Source organism: Podarcis melisellensis (genome assembly GCF_964234715.1).
Source record: "Podarcis melisellensis genome assembly, chromosome: 2".
Taxonomy (NCBI): domain Eukaryota; kingdom Metazoa; phylum Chordata; class Lepidosauria; order Squamata; family Lacertidae; genus Podarcis; species Podarcis melisellensis.
Genome location: NC_138529.1, coordinates 112,676,531 through 112,693,095, shown reverse-complemented (window position 1 = coordinate 112,693,095; position 16,565 = coordinate 112,676,531). Strand labels below are relative to the sequence as shown.

The window sequence follows — 16,565 nt, the reverse complement described above, 5'->3', positions numbered from 1 at the left end:
GGCAGTTGGTAGGTCGCAGCTCCTTTTGTTACTTGGAGCAGTCCTCTGACTGTTTCAAAAGCGGCTAGGTACTCTAATTGACGGGGTTTTTCCTCCATCAAGTATTTCCTCAGATGTTGCAGGCGGTCTTCGTTAAAAGAGCCTCCTGTTGGCCAACGTAACTCTGGTTTCGTGGAGGCAGTTCCAGCCGGCCAAGTTTCTCTTCAGAGATCTTCTAATTTCTGCCTCGATAGCAAGTTGTGCCCGGGAATAGACTTCCAATATGAGATGACAAATTCAAGAGGGGAGTCGGGGTCTCTCTGGGATTCAGATGGCTTTCTAGAAGCCTTCTTCCCAGAGCGAGCCCGCTCATGCTTGGAAGCTTGGGTACCCATTTTATTCACGCGTGTCTGGGTAAAGAGAAGGGAGAGGGAGGTCGTTAAGGTGATTAGGGTTCTTTCTGTCTTCAGCTGCTTGGCAACTTTCTAACGGGGTCTTTAGAGAGCTCTTCCTACCTATTTCCTTCCTTTCCTACTTTTCAATTTCCTGGGGTTTCCTTTCCACTCTGCCAAGTCCCGCCCAATCCTCCCTGGGCTATCCCTCCTGGCAACCTCCTACCTATCGTCACACTCTCAGGAAAAGGGGCCCTACGGAACGCCCGCGCCGTGCGGTGCCAGATCGGGTGATCCCTGGATAGAGTTTCGGGTCGAAAATCCCCCTTGCTTTCGGAAGCGGGCTCACGATACGTGTTGTTTGTGGCTCCGACCGGTGCGGCTGGGATTAGGATAGAAAGCAAGACCACTTCCTGCCCCCTAGAAAGGACACTCGGGAAGTTTGGAAAAAGAGCTCCAACCCCTTGCTTTCAACTGAGATACCCGTTGCGGGGAGTCGGCTATCTTTCAAGCCGGGTCTCTCCGTCTTACTTTCGGGCTCTCAATTGGTGCGGCTGGCCGGAGAATTATAGAGAAAGAGATAGAGCTCAGAACCCCCTTTTGGGTCGAGCGAAGGTCCACGATCTCTCTTGCTAAATGGACCGAGAGAAAGGTAAGAAGGATCGATAGAGAGGAGGGCAGAGAATTCAGTTGCCAGGAGATTTCCACCCCCTTTTCCCACGCGTCTTCAACGTTGATCCCGGGATCGATGAATGAGCCGGCCGGATTCCCTTTGCTCCCCGGCTGAACCCTTGGGACGTTTGATTACCGCCCGGAAGATGGCCGGAGGTCCTAAGGATCTTCCCAGGCAAATGGCCAGGAGCCGGCTGAAGATTTCGGGGCCCCCGGTCAGCAACACAGGAGAACCGCCCGCCCCACGTTGGGTGCCAAATATTATGGAAAAATTCTGGGTGCGGAGTTACCCTTGCCACCCGGCTCGTCGGACGAAGTCCACGGGTCCTAGCGGAAGAAATGAGCTCAGCCGGAGACAGGAGCAATAAACGGAGATCCAAAGTTTATTGCGCAACAGGTTCAAAATGGATTGAACCCCGAGAATGGGGCGACATAAACTTTTAAAAGTTCCCTCCAAGTCCCAGAATACAGTGCAACAAATGTCATGAATACATTATGGGAAGGTTGGGTTTCACAGATTACATCATGAATATATTACAGAAAGGTGGGGTTACATGGATTAGCATTTTAAGGAAGGGAGGGGGAAATATGCAGAGTAAGAGATATGCATAGATAAACATAGATAAACGCTTCCTGAGTACAGGTGATGGCAAGACAATGGCGTAGATATGCATCGTCTGCCTCCTGGCATTGCCCGGAGGAAGGGTTTGGCAGAACGATCCGACAGGATTAGGGTCTTCCTGAGTACGTGACTCGCCGCTCTGGGGATCATGGAGGTAGGGGCAGCATCATGGAGTCCAGAGGGAGCCGAGTAGAATGACGTCAAGATGGAGAAAATCGGAGCTTTGGTTGATTTTATATCATTTTCCAAAGTTTCGGCACTTTGCCGGTCAAGTGTATATTGAATATCAAAAGCGGAAACAAAATGGATACATTGTAACAAGACTTTGACAGTTTTACAAGGTCGCTGGTTTCGGTTCCATTGTTCTCGCAGCGGGGAGCTGTCAACAGCTTGCCAGGAGGTTAAATGAGCTCCCTGAGCTAGCTCCTGCAGGGGAATGCATGGTCCTGATTGGCCGAGCCGCGGCCATTATAGTCAATGGAGAATACAGTTCGATACGGTCTACCCATGTTAAAATAGGGCGAAAGGAAGGCTTAAGAAAGAAGGGCTTATTTCGCTCGTATATAGAAGGAAAAGGACATTAGTTTATAAGGCCAAGGGGTATAGTGTGGTGCTTGTGCAACAGTGTGGGGACTGAGGAGTCACGGCAGAGTTGGGCGCTGTCGTGGTCATCGCCTCGGGCCCCTTCTCACGAGGTGGAGGGGTGAGGAAGGGTACTCCCCTCCTTCCGTATCAGTCCCCCATTCGGAGATAGATTTGCATTAAAGTTCTGTAAGAACTTGCAAATCTTTTCTCCGCACCCGGAATTTTTCCGTAACAGGGGGTCCAAGGGAGCATCTGGAGCCCTGCCATTCCTTCTGTCGCTGGGCCCTTCCCCTCCTCTCTCTGCCATCCCTCGGCCACTCTTGACTCCCCAGCAGGAGACGGGATCTGTATGTGATGGTGAGATGTCCTGGGTGGTTGAAGGACCACTTCCTGTTTCCTGGAGCTCCTTCCTTCTTTCTCATGTAAGGTGGAGTTATGGAGCAGGTGAAGACTGAGCACACCTAAGGGCGACATGGGTGGGTTCTGCTTAACCTTTCCCCGTCTGCTCCTTTTCTGGATCAAAATCACCAGCTAATCTGTCTAGCTCCTGCTGCTGCTGCTGCTGCTGCTGCTGCTGCTGCTGCTGCTGCTGCTGCTGCTGCTGCTGCATGTCACTGTTCCTGTGTCTCTGGAGTGTTTCTTTGAGGAGAATACAGGACGCTGCAAAAGACATTGTGTGTAATGAGTGTGCAATAAGGTAGACAGAGGCTGAGCCCTCCCTGTAATGTAAACAGGGAGACTTATGCCCAGGAGATTTCTGTATAAAAAATTCTTTGCTGAGGTGGAAGTGGGGACTAAGTGTTATGTATTGAAGTTCTCACCCTGGCCACCAGGGGTATTGTGTGTATAGTTTTCACTCAGGTCCACGTCAGTTAATTTAGGTGGGAAACCCTGGGTTGTTGTTGTTACAATGTTGACAGCCAGCTGCCTATAAAAGCAGGCCGGCTTAGCTGTTTGAGCTCAGTTCAGTTCCAGCTTACTATAAAGAACCACTTGGAGAAATCTCTGTGTTGTCTGCTATGTCCACCCACAATTTAATACTAAGTGAGGTTGGAATAGAACCATGTTTACATGAACATGAGAAGGCAAAATATGTTCTCCATTTCAATATTTATTAAAATAATTTATTCAGTTACACAGTGTTATTAGGCTTTTTTGCTATAAGCTACTTCATACATTGTAAGAAGTGGGTCCAGAGAACCCTGGATCTCCTTCCTTAAAATACCATATGAAGAATATTAGAGAAGCAAATAAAGAGTTTATTGAGGACAATAGGTAAAGGTAAAGGGACCCCTGACCATGAGGTCCAGTCGTGACTGACTCTGGGGTTGTGGTGCTCATCTCACTTTACTGGCCGAGGGAGCCAGCGTACAGCTTCCGGGTCATGTGGCCAGCATGACTAAGCCGCTTCTGGCAAACCAGAGCAGTGCACGGAAACGCCGTTTACTTTCCTGCTGTAGCGGTAAGTATTAAAAAAATAATGAAAGTCTTATATATATATAAAATGAATGTTCCTAAATGTACCAACCAAGCACGTACATAGATATGTGGACCAGATGTCTGGAGCAGCACAGGAAGACCGTCCTGAAACCATTTTGACTCCCAAACTGACCAAATGTTTTCCCTGCAAGGAGGGAGGGGGTGAAGGAACCTTCCCGTTCTCTCAGAAATTGGGTAATCACCGTCTCAAAAATGGCCAGACTACCAGGAAAGGCATTATCTGATAACCTGGCACACAGGAAAAACAACAACATTCAAATTTCTGTTGTAGATCGCCTTTCCTGTGATGTACGTATGATGTTTGTGGGGGGTGGTCTTGGGTTACACCTCTTTTGTGATGTATGTATGATGTATGGAGGGGTGGTCTTGAGCTCCAGGGCAGGAAATTTAAATGATGTGTATAAGGGCAGGCACACCTTTGTTCGGGGTCCTCCTCCATTCTCCTGCGTGTGAAGGGAGCACCCTGTTGCAACAGTTCAATAAAGATCAGGCTTACTAGCTGCTTTGCTTCTCAATATTCTCTGGTTGGCCTCTGTTATTTTCTCCCACTGATGGAGAACCTGCAAAGGACTCTACAAAGGCTCTTGTCTCCCCCATAAGGGAATAAGGACAGATTTTGTTTACAACAGGTGCCTATTTATCTTCTTGCACTTTGTGCTTTCGAATTGCTAGGTTGGCAGGAGCAGAGATACAGCAAAGGGAGCTCACCCCTTTGCGGGGATTGGAACTGCCAAACTTCTGATCGGCAAGCCCTAGGCTCTGGGGTTTAACCCACAGCGCCACCAGCGTCCCTTATTGAGGACAATACGTTCTTGCAAAAGCGGGGGTCCAAAGCAGGCACAGTCCAGCTGGGGCAAGGAATGAGCTTATATTCCCTCTGCACACGTTCCCGCCCTCGTGTCCCCATTGGTTAGGTGCTGCAAGGTTTTCCTTCCCCCAATTATCAAATAACAGGCAAGAGGCTGAACGTGGGGAGAAATTTCTCCTTCCTCCTCCGAGTTGCCTCCACTTCCGGCTTCACCAGCAGAGATAAAATCGGGGCTTGCAAAGGAGGGAGGGGAGGAGGCGGGAAGCGGGGCTGCGTCGTGCGGAGGCGGAGGAGGGGGCTTCTTCCTAATCAAGCCTCCTAATTAAGCGCCCTCACTCCCTGCCTCCCACGCGGGGGCTCCCATTCCCGCCCCCGCTGCCTGGGATTTCGGGTGAGTGCAAAGCCAATGGCGGGGAAGGAGGGAAGGGGCTTTGCGAGGGGGTCCAGGATGAGAAGCCCCCGGATGGGGAGGAGGGAAGGGAGGGAAGGGAGCTGTTTTCTTAATGGGGGCCTTGAAGGGGGGGGAGAAGCTTCCTCCTGCAGGGATCTGGTGCAAAGGGAGTTGCAGGCAAGGAGAGGGGAGAGGGGTGGGCATTGCTGGCCAGGATCGCCTTAATAGTATTAATTTAAATTTAATATCTATACTCCAGCAGAAGACCCCTCGGAGGAGGACCTTATCTTTAGGCAGCAGGCGAAAGCCTTGCTCTTCTCCCAGGCGTTTGGCTCATTAAACAATCTATGGACTTCACAACTGAATTGGGGGGGGGTGTTGTTTTTATTTTTTACTCTGTTATGCATCTCTGTGTTTTTCTCTTGTAAGCTGCCCTGTGATACAAATGTGAAGAATAGCTGTAAAAATAGGAAGCCCTCTTGCGGTCAAGGGGGGGGGGGTTGGGACAAAGTCATTGATCAGCATGCATAACAGGATGGGCTTAGGAGGGAATAATACTAATAAGAATAAGAGTAAAATAAAAATAAATAATTCATTGCTTGCCCCCTGCCCACCTGACTGTGTTGCCTCAGCCACTGGGCGATTTCCATCAAAAACATCAAAAAATGTAAAACATCGAAAACTTTCCTGTACAGGGCTGCCATCAGAAGACTTCCATTTTGTAGAAATGGCCCGCAAATATAAAGAAATGCCCTCTTTAAGGAGTCCTGTGGTGTAAACATGTATGTTGTCCTCTAGGTCCAAACACATAGTAGGAGCAAGCAGTGCTCCAAAGTGCTTCTCTTGTGAACTTGCCATCTAAGTTGTTTACTCCTGGCCAAAGCTCCTGTTTCCCAAAAGGACGGGGGGGGGTGTCTCCTCACCACTTTTAACCCCCCCACTCCCACCGCATGGAAGGCGGAGGACGTGTTCATTCACAATCCCAGTAAACCATGTGTGTATCTGCAGTGAACCAGGCGCTGCAGCTCCTTCCCCTCTCACTGGGCTGCTGCAAGAAAAGGCAGCAGAGGAGGAAAGGGATGGGTTTGAAGGCTCTTCCTGCCTCTCTCCCCTGAGCAACAAGAGCAAAGGGTGTTTGCAGGCCAGGAGGGCAGAGGAGGCGGCAGCGAGGGCAGAGGGAGCAGTGGGCGGATCCCCCGCCTCTCCCAGGGGGTCCTGATGCAAGCAAGGGGCTCCCTTCTTCTCCATGCAAGGGCCACCCATGTATTCAGAGCAGTCCTTTGCAGATTAACTCTTAAGTTCCATGGGATCTACTTTCAGGCCACAAATGTGCGTACCATGCCAGCCTTAGGAAGGGAGGCAGGACAGGCAGGTGAAAGAAATTGCCAAAGGTGTTTGAAAATGGGTTGGGACTCTTGGGAAGGGGGCGCCCAATTGGGGCTTCTCTGGGGCAGCGGAATGTCTTGGGCAGGAGAATCCCTGCAGGGGCTCTCAGACTCCCTTGGCTTCTTCTTCTCCCCCCCTCCCAGGAAGCTGCAACTTGCTCTGGATTCTGCGCTCCTCAGGAAGCTGAACCTGCAAACCTAGCTGAGACTGAACCTGCAACCCTGGCCAGGATGGAAGGAGGAAGATGGACGGTTGACCTGATCAGGCTGTCTCCCGCATCCCTCCCCACAACCTCTGAGCATTCCCTCCCAGGACCCTTGGAGAAATCTGGTGAGTTCCAGGGGAGAGGAGATGGGGACAGGGATAGATGGATTGTGGAGGGAGAAAGAGGAAAAGATGGAGAGGAGACAAATGGAAGGAAGTTCCTGACAGGAAGAAGGGAGGGGGGTGAGGCCTTCTCCAAAGCAGCTCTTTGTTTCTTGAATCCCTTTCATAAAGTAGTGGGGGCAGATTTTCTCCCTCCAGGATTTTAAATCTTAGGAGTTACAGTGGTACCTCGGGTCTCAAACTTAATCGGTTCTGGAAGTCTTCCAAAACCAAAGCGTTCCAAAACCAAGGCGTGCTGTCCCGTAGAGAGTAATGCAAAATGGATTAATCCATTCCAGACTTTGAAAAACAACCCCTAAAACAGCAATTTAACATGAATTGTACTATCTAACAAGACCATTGATCTATAAAAAGAAAGCAATAATCAATGTTCTGTACCATAAAATAAATAAGACAGTATTGTAGATGATAAAAATTAAAATTATATATATTTTCATACCTGCATTGATGATAGTCATTGTTTGAATGGGGAGCTTTTATCCCTTTCCACAGTCAGTCAATCAATCATAAAACAAAAAACTAAGCCTCAGTCAAAAATGAAAAAGCCACACAAACAAAAAATGCAAAAAATAGGAAAAAACTAAAGCTGCAAATGTCACCTCAGAACACTGCAACCAGAAACAGCTTGAATATTGATTGGGGGTGGGCCTTAAATTAGCTGTCCAAGGGAACGAATGGGATGAAAAAAACCTTGATTACGATGGAGACGACTTAAATTAGCCGCTTAAGGGTAAAACGGAATGAAAAAAAGCCTTAATTAGGATGGGGGGCACTTAAATTTGCTGCGCAACAGTAAAAATGGAGCTCAGGAGCACGTTCGGTTTCTGCAGCAAACTTCAAAAACAGGAACACCTATTTCTGGGTTTGCAAATGATGAATCAACAGAAGCATAGTTTTTATAGCATTTTAAATGACAGGTCCCGAGGTTTTTGCAAACCAGAGGATCGCTTCTGCGCACGCACACGGCGCAATAGAGTGCTTCTACGCGTGCGAGTGGCGAAACCCGGAAAAATACCAGAGGGTTACGTAAAATGAGGTACCACTGTATAGATACATTCTCCACAGTTCTCATTTATCTAAAGTGTCCATAAACTTATTTACAAGTGATTCCTAAAGTCCAGCTAACGTTTTGATTTGCGTGCAGTAATCTCATAGGTAAATTATAAAATTTCCCCATTCTTTTTTAAAGTCCTTGTTTTCTTGATTCCTGAGTCTCGTGGCTAATTTTGCCATTTTGGCAGAGTCCAGCAGTTTAGCTCACCATTCTTCCCTAGTTCGGATTATTGCATCTTCCCATCTTTGAGATAATAACATCTGTGCAGCTGTTGTTGCATACATAGTCTTTCCTGGTCTTTTGGGATCTCAGTACCTGTAATTCCAAATAAATAAGCTTCTAGGTTCTTAACAAAATTTATTTTAAACATTTTTTTCCAATTCATTATATACCATTTCCCAAAATGATACTGTTATCTTACATGACCACCACATATAGCAAAAGGTACCCACTTCTTCTTTGAAGTGACCTGTTCATCCTTTGTATGCCATTCTAGGAGCAAGTTATACATTTTAGACAGATTTTTTTTTATGTTACTTCCTAAGAGTTCTTTTTGAAATTGTGATGTCTCATAACTAAAACCATTTTTATTTTAATTTTTTTTAAAAAAAATATTGTTAAAATAGGTCATCATTAATCCACATATATTTCAGATATACAAGCATACAAACATACATTTCATACAATCCTTAAAAGTGTTCAAACATACGGTACTTACACTCAATCCCACAAATAATTCCTTTTCCCATCACCACCCACCACCCCTCACCCCACCTTTGTGTTAGACTTCCAATCTACTCAATTGCAATTTCTTTCCACTTCTATTACTTTCTTTCACACACCTTTAGCCTAATTTCATAGAATCATAGAATAGAATCATACAGTTGGAATAGACCACAAGGGCCATCGAGTCCAACCCCCTGCCAAGCAGGAAACACCATCAGAGCACTCCTGACATATGGTTGTCAAGCCTCTGCTTAAAGACCTCCAAAGAAGGAGACTCCACCACACTCCTTGGCAGCAAATTCCACTGTCAAACAGCTCTTACTGTCAGGAAGTTCTTCCTAATGTTTAGGTGGAATCTTCTTTCTTGTAGTTTGGATCCATTGCTCCGTGTCCGCTTCTCTGGAGCAGCAGAAAACAACCTTTCTCCCGCCTCTATGTGACATCCTTTTATATATTTGAACATGGCTATCATATCACCCCTTAACCTCCTCTTCTCCAGGCTAAACATGCCCAGCTCCCTTAGCCGTTCCTCATAAGGCATCGTTTCCAGGCCTTTGACCATTTTGTCCTTCTTGAATTGTGGTGCCCAGAACTGGACACAGTACTCCAGGTGAGGTCTGACCAGAGCAGAATACAGTGGCACTATTACTTCCCCTGATCTAGATGCTATAATCCTATTGATGCAGCCCAGAATTGCATTGGCTTTTTTAGCTGCCGTGTCACACTGTTGGCTCACTCTTCTCCAGGATGAAGAGGAACCACTGATGAGCACCCTTTGGGTTCGGTCAGTCAGCCAGTTACAAATCCACTGAGTGGTAGCATAGTCAAGTCCGCATTTTACCAGCTTCTTTACAAGAATATCATGGAGCACCTTGTCAAATGCCTTGCTGAAATCAAGATAGGCTACATCCACTGCGTTCCCTTCATCTACCAGGCTTGTAATTCTCAAAAAACGAGATCAGGTTAGTCTGACATGACTTATTTTTCAGAAATCCATGCTGACTATTGGTGATCACAGCATTCCTTTCTAGGTGCTCACAGACTGTTTGCTTAATGATCTGCTCCAGAATCTTCCCTGGTATTGATGTCAGACTGACTGGGCGATAATTATTTGGGTCCTCTCTTTTCCCCTTTTTGAAAATAGGGACAACATTTGCCCTCCTCTAGTCTGCTGGGACTTCGCCTGTTCTCCAGGAATTCTGGAAGATGACTGCCAGTGGTTCTGAGATCACATCTGCCAGTTCTTTTAATACTCTTGGATGCAGTTCATCTGGCCCTGGAGACTTGAATACATCTAAACTAGCCAAGCATTCTTGTACTATCTCCTTAGTTATTCTGGGCTGTGTTTCCTCTGCTGAATCATTTGCTCCAAATTCTTCAGGTCGGGCATTGTTTTCTTTATTGGAGAAGACTGAGGCAAAGAAGGCATTGAGGAGTTCAGCCCTTTCTGTGTCCCCTGTTTGCATTTCACCATCTTCTCTGAGTGACCCCACTGTTTCTTTGTTCTCCCTTTTGCTACGGACATACCCATAAAAGCCTTTTTTGTTGCTTTTAACCTCTCTAGCAAGCCTGAGTTCATTCTGTGCTTTAGCTTTTCTGACTTTGTGTCTACACGTGCTGGCTATTTGTTTGAATTCCTCTTTGGTGGTTTCCCCCCTTTTCCATTTTTTGTCCACATCCTTTTTAAATCTTAACTCAGTTAAAAGTTCTTTAGATAGCCACCCTGGTTTCTTTAGGCACCTTCCATGTTTCCGTCTCTTTGGTATTGCCTGAAGTTGTGCTTTTACTATCTCCCTCTTAACAAACTCCCAGCCATCATGAACTCCCTTTCCTTTTAGTATTACTGTCCATGGGATCTCACCCAGCACTTCCCTAAGTTTTATGAAGTCGGCTTTCTTAAAGTCAAGAAATTGAGTCCTAGTGTGCTTGGCTGCTCCTTTCCGCTGTATAGTAAACTTCAGAAGAGCATGATCACTCGCGCCTAATGATCCTTCCACTTCTACCCCACTAACCAGGTCATCAACATTGGTTAGGACCAGATCTAAAATGGCTGTTCCTCTTGTTGCTTCTCCCACTTTCTGGACAATGAAGTTGTCTGCAAGGCCAGTGAGGAAGCTGTTTGACCTTATGCTCTTGGCTGAGTTTGACATCCAACAAATATCCGGGTAATTGAAGTTCCCCATTACTACTATCTCCCTTCCTTTTGCATGCTTGGCCATCTGTTCCAGGAAGGCATCGTCTATGTCCTCCGTTTGGCTTGGGGATCTATAGTAAACTCCCACAATGAGGTCTCTGTTATTCTTCTCTCCCTTAATTTTGACCCAAATGCTCTCACTTTTGCTTTGAGGTTCTAAATCTTGGATCTCTTCACAGGTATACACATCCCTGACATATAACGCCACTCCTCCTCCTTTCTTGTCTGGTCTGTTTCTCTGAAATAGATTGTATCCCTCCATTATTACATTCCAATCGTGGGACTTCTCCCACCAGGTTTCAGTGATGCCTATTATGTCAATATTTAGCTTGCTGTACCAAGAGCTCAAGCTCATCTTGTTTATTTCCCATGCTTTGCGCATTAGTGTACAGACATTGAAGTCCATTAATCATTCCCCCGTGTCTCTTATTTAAGGATTTTTTTCCTCCCACCACTAGGTCTGCGTGCTGTTTGGTATATGACATTTGGATGATCATCTTCATCAATTGATAGACTCCCACCTTCAGGAGCACTGTCTCCCTCCCCCACATTAGTCAGTTTAAAGCCCTCCTGATGAGGTTTCTGAGATTTTTGGCAAAAACATTCCTCCCAACCGTTGTGAGGTGCAGCCCATCGCTTGCCAGAAGTCCATCTTCAAGAAACTGCAGTCCGTGATCTAAGAATCCAAACCGTTCCTGTTTACACCATTTGCGAAGCCAGCTGTTCACTTCCACTATTTTTCCCCTCTCTCCCTGAGCCACGTCGTTCAACTGGGAGGACAGATGAGATGACAATTTGTGCATTTAATTGCTTCAATTTCCTGCCCAGAGCCTCGTAGTCTCTTTTGATCTTCTGGAGGCTATTGCTTGCAGTGTCATTGGTTCCCACATGAACCAAGAGGAAGGGGTATTTGTCAGTGGGTTTTATGATTCCTTGCAGTCGTTCAGTTACATCTTGGATCTTAGCCCCGGGGAGACAGCACACCTCCCGAGACATCTTGTCAGGCCCACAGATCACTGCTTCTGTTCCCCTCAGTAGGGAATCCCCTATCACCACTACACGCCTCCTCTTAGGTTTGGACGGGGTTCTTCCGTGAGCTGTCCATTCCAAGGTCGCCTGCACATTCCCTGAGGACTGACTTTGCTGCTCGTCTTCATATACCTGATCGACTGTAATGAGGGAGAGATCCTCAAATGGAGTCTGTTCTTCGTCTTCCATGCTAGGGGAGAGGACTTCAAAGCGATTGTGTATTTCTAAACAATCAGAGCGAACCCTGGGCCTCCTACTTCTTTGAGTCACGTTTCTCCATATATCTGGCACCTGTGTTGGTGAACTAGCCTCCTTCTCAGGGGTGTTCCCTGTCTCCTCCTTGGTGGAGACGGTGTTCTCTGTTGCTTCCAAGAAGAGCTCCAGCTCTCTAATTCTTTGGAGCGTAGCTACACGTTCCTCCAGTTGCTGGACTTTGTCTTCTAAGAGGGCAATCAACATACAATTGCTGCAGGTAAAGCTGCCTGCAACCTTTGGCAAGATGGCAAACATTGCGCAGGAACTTCTTTTTCTATTACACATTGTTTGGTTTTTTTTTGTTTTTGGTTTTTTTAAGTACTTTTTTTTTATTAAGGATTTTCTTGTTTTACAGAAGTGTAGTGCCTCGTATTTTTTTTTCTTCTTCTTCCACGTAGCGCTTTTACAAATCTGTTTCATTTGTTGAGGCATTAGGGGGAGAAGAAAAAAGAAAGAAAAAAGAAAGGGGGTGGAGAGAGGGAAGATGGATGGGGGTGGGGTCGGGTGGCGGTGTTTCTATTATGTTTAATGTATGTGGAGTTTGGTGTCAGCGTTGCCTGTGTTGTTCACTTGTGTTCCTTTGGTGGTGAGAGAGGTTGGGGTTGGCCTAGGGTGTGATTGTTTGCTTGTGATTGGCTGTGGTGATCTTTGTTTTCGTGTGTGAGTGAGGTGGGTGGGTGTTTTGGATCAGGTTAGCCATATTGATTTGTATGCTGTTGGTGGATTATTGTCATTGTCCTGTTGGGCTGTGTATGTGATAAAGGGGAGCCATACCGGGGTGAAGGCGTCTTCTTCTGTTTGTCCCCGTGTCAGTTTCAGTTTATTAGTTAATTTTTCTAGTAGGGCTGTTTCCCATACTATTTGGAACCATTGGTCCATGCTTACTCCTGACAGGTCTTTCCAGTGTCTGGTTATGATGTCTCTGGCTGCTGAGAGCAGGTGGGTTATGAGTTCTTTGTGGTGTAAATGGACATTGTTGTCTTGGAAGATGTTTAGTAGGGCCAATTCTGGGGTGATGTCTATTACTTGCTTAGTTATTTTACATATTTCTTGTATGGCTGTTGTCCAGAATAGTTGAATTTTGGGACACTCCCACCACATGTGGAGGTATGTGCCTGTGGAGGTGCACCCTCTCCAGCATTTTGGTGAGGTTCCTGGGTGTATTAGCGCTAGTTTCCTTGGTGTTAGGTACCACCTGTAGGTGAGTTTCAGTGTGAGTTCTTTTCTTTTCGTTGATATGGATTTAAAGGGGGGTTTAGACCACATTCTGGTCCATTGAGTGGGGTTAATCTCATAGCCTATGTCATTCTCCCATTGTTTTTTGATTGCGTCTAGGGGATTTGCGGGATTTTGGAGTAGTATTTTGTATATTGCGGATACCGTCCCTTTACCGTTTCCCTTTGTTGTTACGAGGAGGTTTTTCGAAGGTTGTCAGGGGCCTAGTTCCTGCTGATTTTACTGTTGGGTTGTTTAAGAGGGCATGTAGTTGGTGTTGTGTTAACCAGGTCATTTGGGTGTCTTCTAGTTTGTCTTGTATTTCTTGTGTTGGCAAGGGTTTGTTATTTTTATAAAAGTCTATTAGGCGATATAAGCCTTTGGTTCGCCAGGTTTTTGTCTGGAGGTTTTGTGCTGCATGGTAGAATAATGGGTGGTGCGCCAGGGGGATTAGTGGGGATGGGCTTGGGGATAGTTTGCCTATTTGTGTTTTCCATGCTTTGAGCATGGTCTGTGTGTACCTGTTAAGCGTTGTGGGAATTTTCTTTAGTTTGTTTGGGAGGAGTGGGTATGTTGTGGTGCAGGTGTTTTCAATTGTGTCCCTCTCTAGGTGTACCCATTGTTTTGTCTCATCTTCTAGTATATATGGGATTATATGGCGTATTTGGTTGGCATTGTAATATGCTTCTATGTTGGGGATTCCCCATCCTCCTTCTGAGGTGGGGAGGTGCAGGTATTTGGAGCTTATTCTTGGTTTTTTATGTGAGAAGATGAAAGAGTGTAGTTTTCTCTGCCAACTGCGAAGTTGGGTTGAGGGGATCCAGATTGGGAGGGTTTGGAATAGGTAGGTTAGTTTTGGGAGTGTGATCATTTTGATCATGGCTATTTTGTCTGAGAGAGTGAAATTCATGTTATTCCATCTCTTTAGGTCTTTGTTAATTTGTCGCCACAGGGGCTTGTAGTTGTGGAGGTACAATTTATTGAGGTTTCTGGTTATTTATACCCCTAGGTATCTGAACTTGGTGTGGCAAAGTTTTATTTTGGTGACCTTCATGAGTTCTTTTTGGGTGTGAGGAGGGGTGTTAAAGCACATAGCTTCTGACTTTGTAAAATTTACCTGTAGGCCCGACACCATTACAAATGTGTTGAGTTCTCTGATTAGGGAGGTTGCTGTGCTTATGGGGTCTGGTGTTGTGACCATTAGGTCATCTGCAAAGAGCCCTAATTTATAGGTTCTGCCTTTTATTTCCACTCCCTTGATGTCTGTGGCTGCTCGGATGCGGATTGCTAAGGGTTCCAGAGCCAGGATAAATAAGAAGGGAGACAGTGGGCATCCTTGTTTCGTGCCTCTTTGGATAGCTATAGTATTAGAATCCATATTATTAGTTCTGCATTTTGCTGAGGCTTGGGAATATATTTGTTTGAGGATTTGTAGGAAGTTGGGGCCAAATTTCATGTTAGTTAGTACTGCTAATATGTATTTCCACTCCAAGCAGTCAAAGGCTTTGAGGATGTCTAGGGACATAATTGTCAATGGGAGTTTGGTTGCCTTGCTGTGTTCGATCAGGTTCAGTAGTTTCCTGATGGGGTCTGTTATATTGCGGCCAGGGACAAAGCCAGTCTGGTCTGGGGCTATTAATTTGTGTAGGAAGGTTTTTAGGCGGTTGGCCAAGATTGATGTGAATATCTTGTAGTCTTGGTTTATTAATGAGATTGGGCGGTATGATTCTACTTTGAGGCTATCTTTTAGTGGTTTTGGGATGGAGACTATTTTGGAGTGGGTCCAGGTTTTGGGGATGGGGCCCCCTTTTATGATGTCGTTGAATAGGCGGGTCATGTAGGGCATCAAGGGTTCTTTGAGTTTCCTATAGAATTCTGCTGTGAAGCCATCTGGGCCTGGGGCTTTGTGTGGTTTCAGGTTTTTGAGGACCGCATCTATTTCCTCTGGGGTGATAGGGCTGTCCATGAATTCCTGTTCCTCATCAGTTAGGGTAGGCATGGTCAGTCCTGCTAGGAATGTTCTGATTTCCTTCTCTGGTGGGTTATGAGAGGTGTATAGGTTGGAGTAGAATTCTGCAAATTCTGAGGTTATTTCTTCGGGGGAGAATGTTATGTTGCCGTCTTTTTTGGTGATGCAGTGTATTCTTGTTTTGAGTGCTTTTTTGCTACATCTATTTGCTAGTAATCTGGAGTTTTTCCCTCCATATTCGTAGAAACGTTGTTTAGAGTATAGAATGTTGATCATTGTTTTGTTAATTTCTAGGGAGTCTAGTTCTCTCCTTTTTTGTTCTATAAGTTTGAGGAGTTTTTTAGATCCTGTTTGTTTATAGCGTGATGAGAGGGCTGTGATGTCTTGTTCTATTTTGCTAATTTTTGAGGAGGTTTGTTTTTTAAGGAATGTTTTCTCTTTTATGCAAGCTCCTCTGGTGACCGCTTTCATTGCGTCCCATAGGAGGGGGGTTGTTATATTGTTTACATCGTTTTCCTTGAAGTAGTTTTGGAGGGTTTTTGTGAGACTCTCTCTAATTTGTTTGTTTGTAGTTAGGATGGGACTGAAGGACCATGAAGGGGTGGTTTGTGTTCCTTCTCCTATTTTAACAATGACTTCTACTGGGGCGTGATCTGTGATTTTAATGTTACCTATGTTTGTTGATTCTACTGAGGGGATCAGACCCTGTGTGAGTAGAATGCTGTCCAGTCTGGACACTGTATCATGGCGTCCCGATTGGAATGTATGGCTGATGTCTCCCGGGTTTTGCTCACCCCAAATGTCGTAGAGACCCCTGTTTTTTAGCATTTTTAGTAACTTGTAAGAGTTCCTAGTTGTTGGGGGTTTCCTTCGGAGGAAGGTTGCCCATGGGGTTGTGGGGTGGATATCTTTCAGGGATAAACCTTTCATATTTAGATTGAGGTCCCCTCCTAGGATTGCTTCCCCTTCAGAGAAGGAGAGGAATTTGTTTAGTATCTTCTGGAAGAATTCTAATTGTTTCGTGTTTGGGGCATATATGGAGCCGATTGTCAGTTTGATTTTGCCATCTAGTGTCCCTTTAGCAAAAATGAATCTGCCTTTTTTGTCCTTGAGGACTGTTGTGGCAGTGAAGTTCAGGTCTCTACTGAGTATTATGGCTACACCACGAGCTTTCCCTGAGCCTTATGCGACCCACTGTTGATTGAAGCGGGGGTCGCTCAGGAGTTTGCTGCCTTTGGGTGGGTTGTGTATTTCTTGTAGGAAGGTGATGTGTGGTTTCATGGTGTTTATGTATGAGGTGATGCGTTTTCTTTTGATGGGGTTTCCCAGCCCCCTCACATTTAATGTAATTGCTTTTAGGCTAGCCATCTTGCTTATCTATTATGTGGGGCGATTCCCTGC

General features: G+C 45.8%; 3 protein-coding genes across 3 annotated transcripts in view; all 3 read left to right on the top strand.

Moving 5' to 3' along the window:
* Positions 1-16,565, top strand: part of LOC309363223 (uncharacterized protein) — a 104,525-nt gene that overhangs the window by 27,943 nt on the left and 60,017 nt on the right. The gene's annotated exons all lie outside the window — the stretch shown is intronic.
* Positions 4,887-16,565, top strand: part of LOC309365127 (uncharacterized protein) — a 32,507-nt gene continuing 20,828 nt past the window's right edge. The window contains exon 1 of the mRNA XM_081903298.1: positions 4,887-4,949. The gene's annotated coding sequence lies outside the window, so the exon portion shown is untranslated. The remainder of the gene's footprint in view (positions 4,950-16,565) is intronic.
* The window catches only part of LOC309364748 (uncharacterized protein), a 41,261-nt gene continuing 31,327 nt past the window's right edge, over positions 6,632-16,565 (top strand). The window contains exon 1 of the mRNA XM_081902605.1: positions 6,632-6,665. The gene's annotated coding sequence lies outside the window, so the exon portion shown is untranslated. The remainder of the gene's footprint in view (positions 6,666-16,565) is intronic.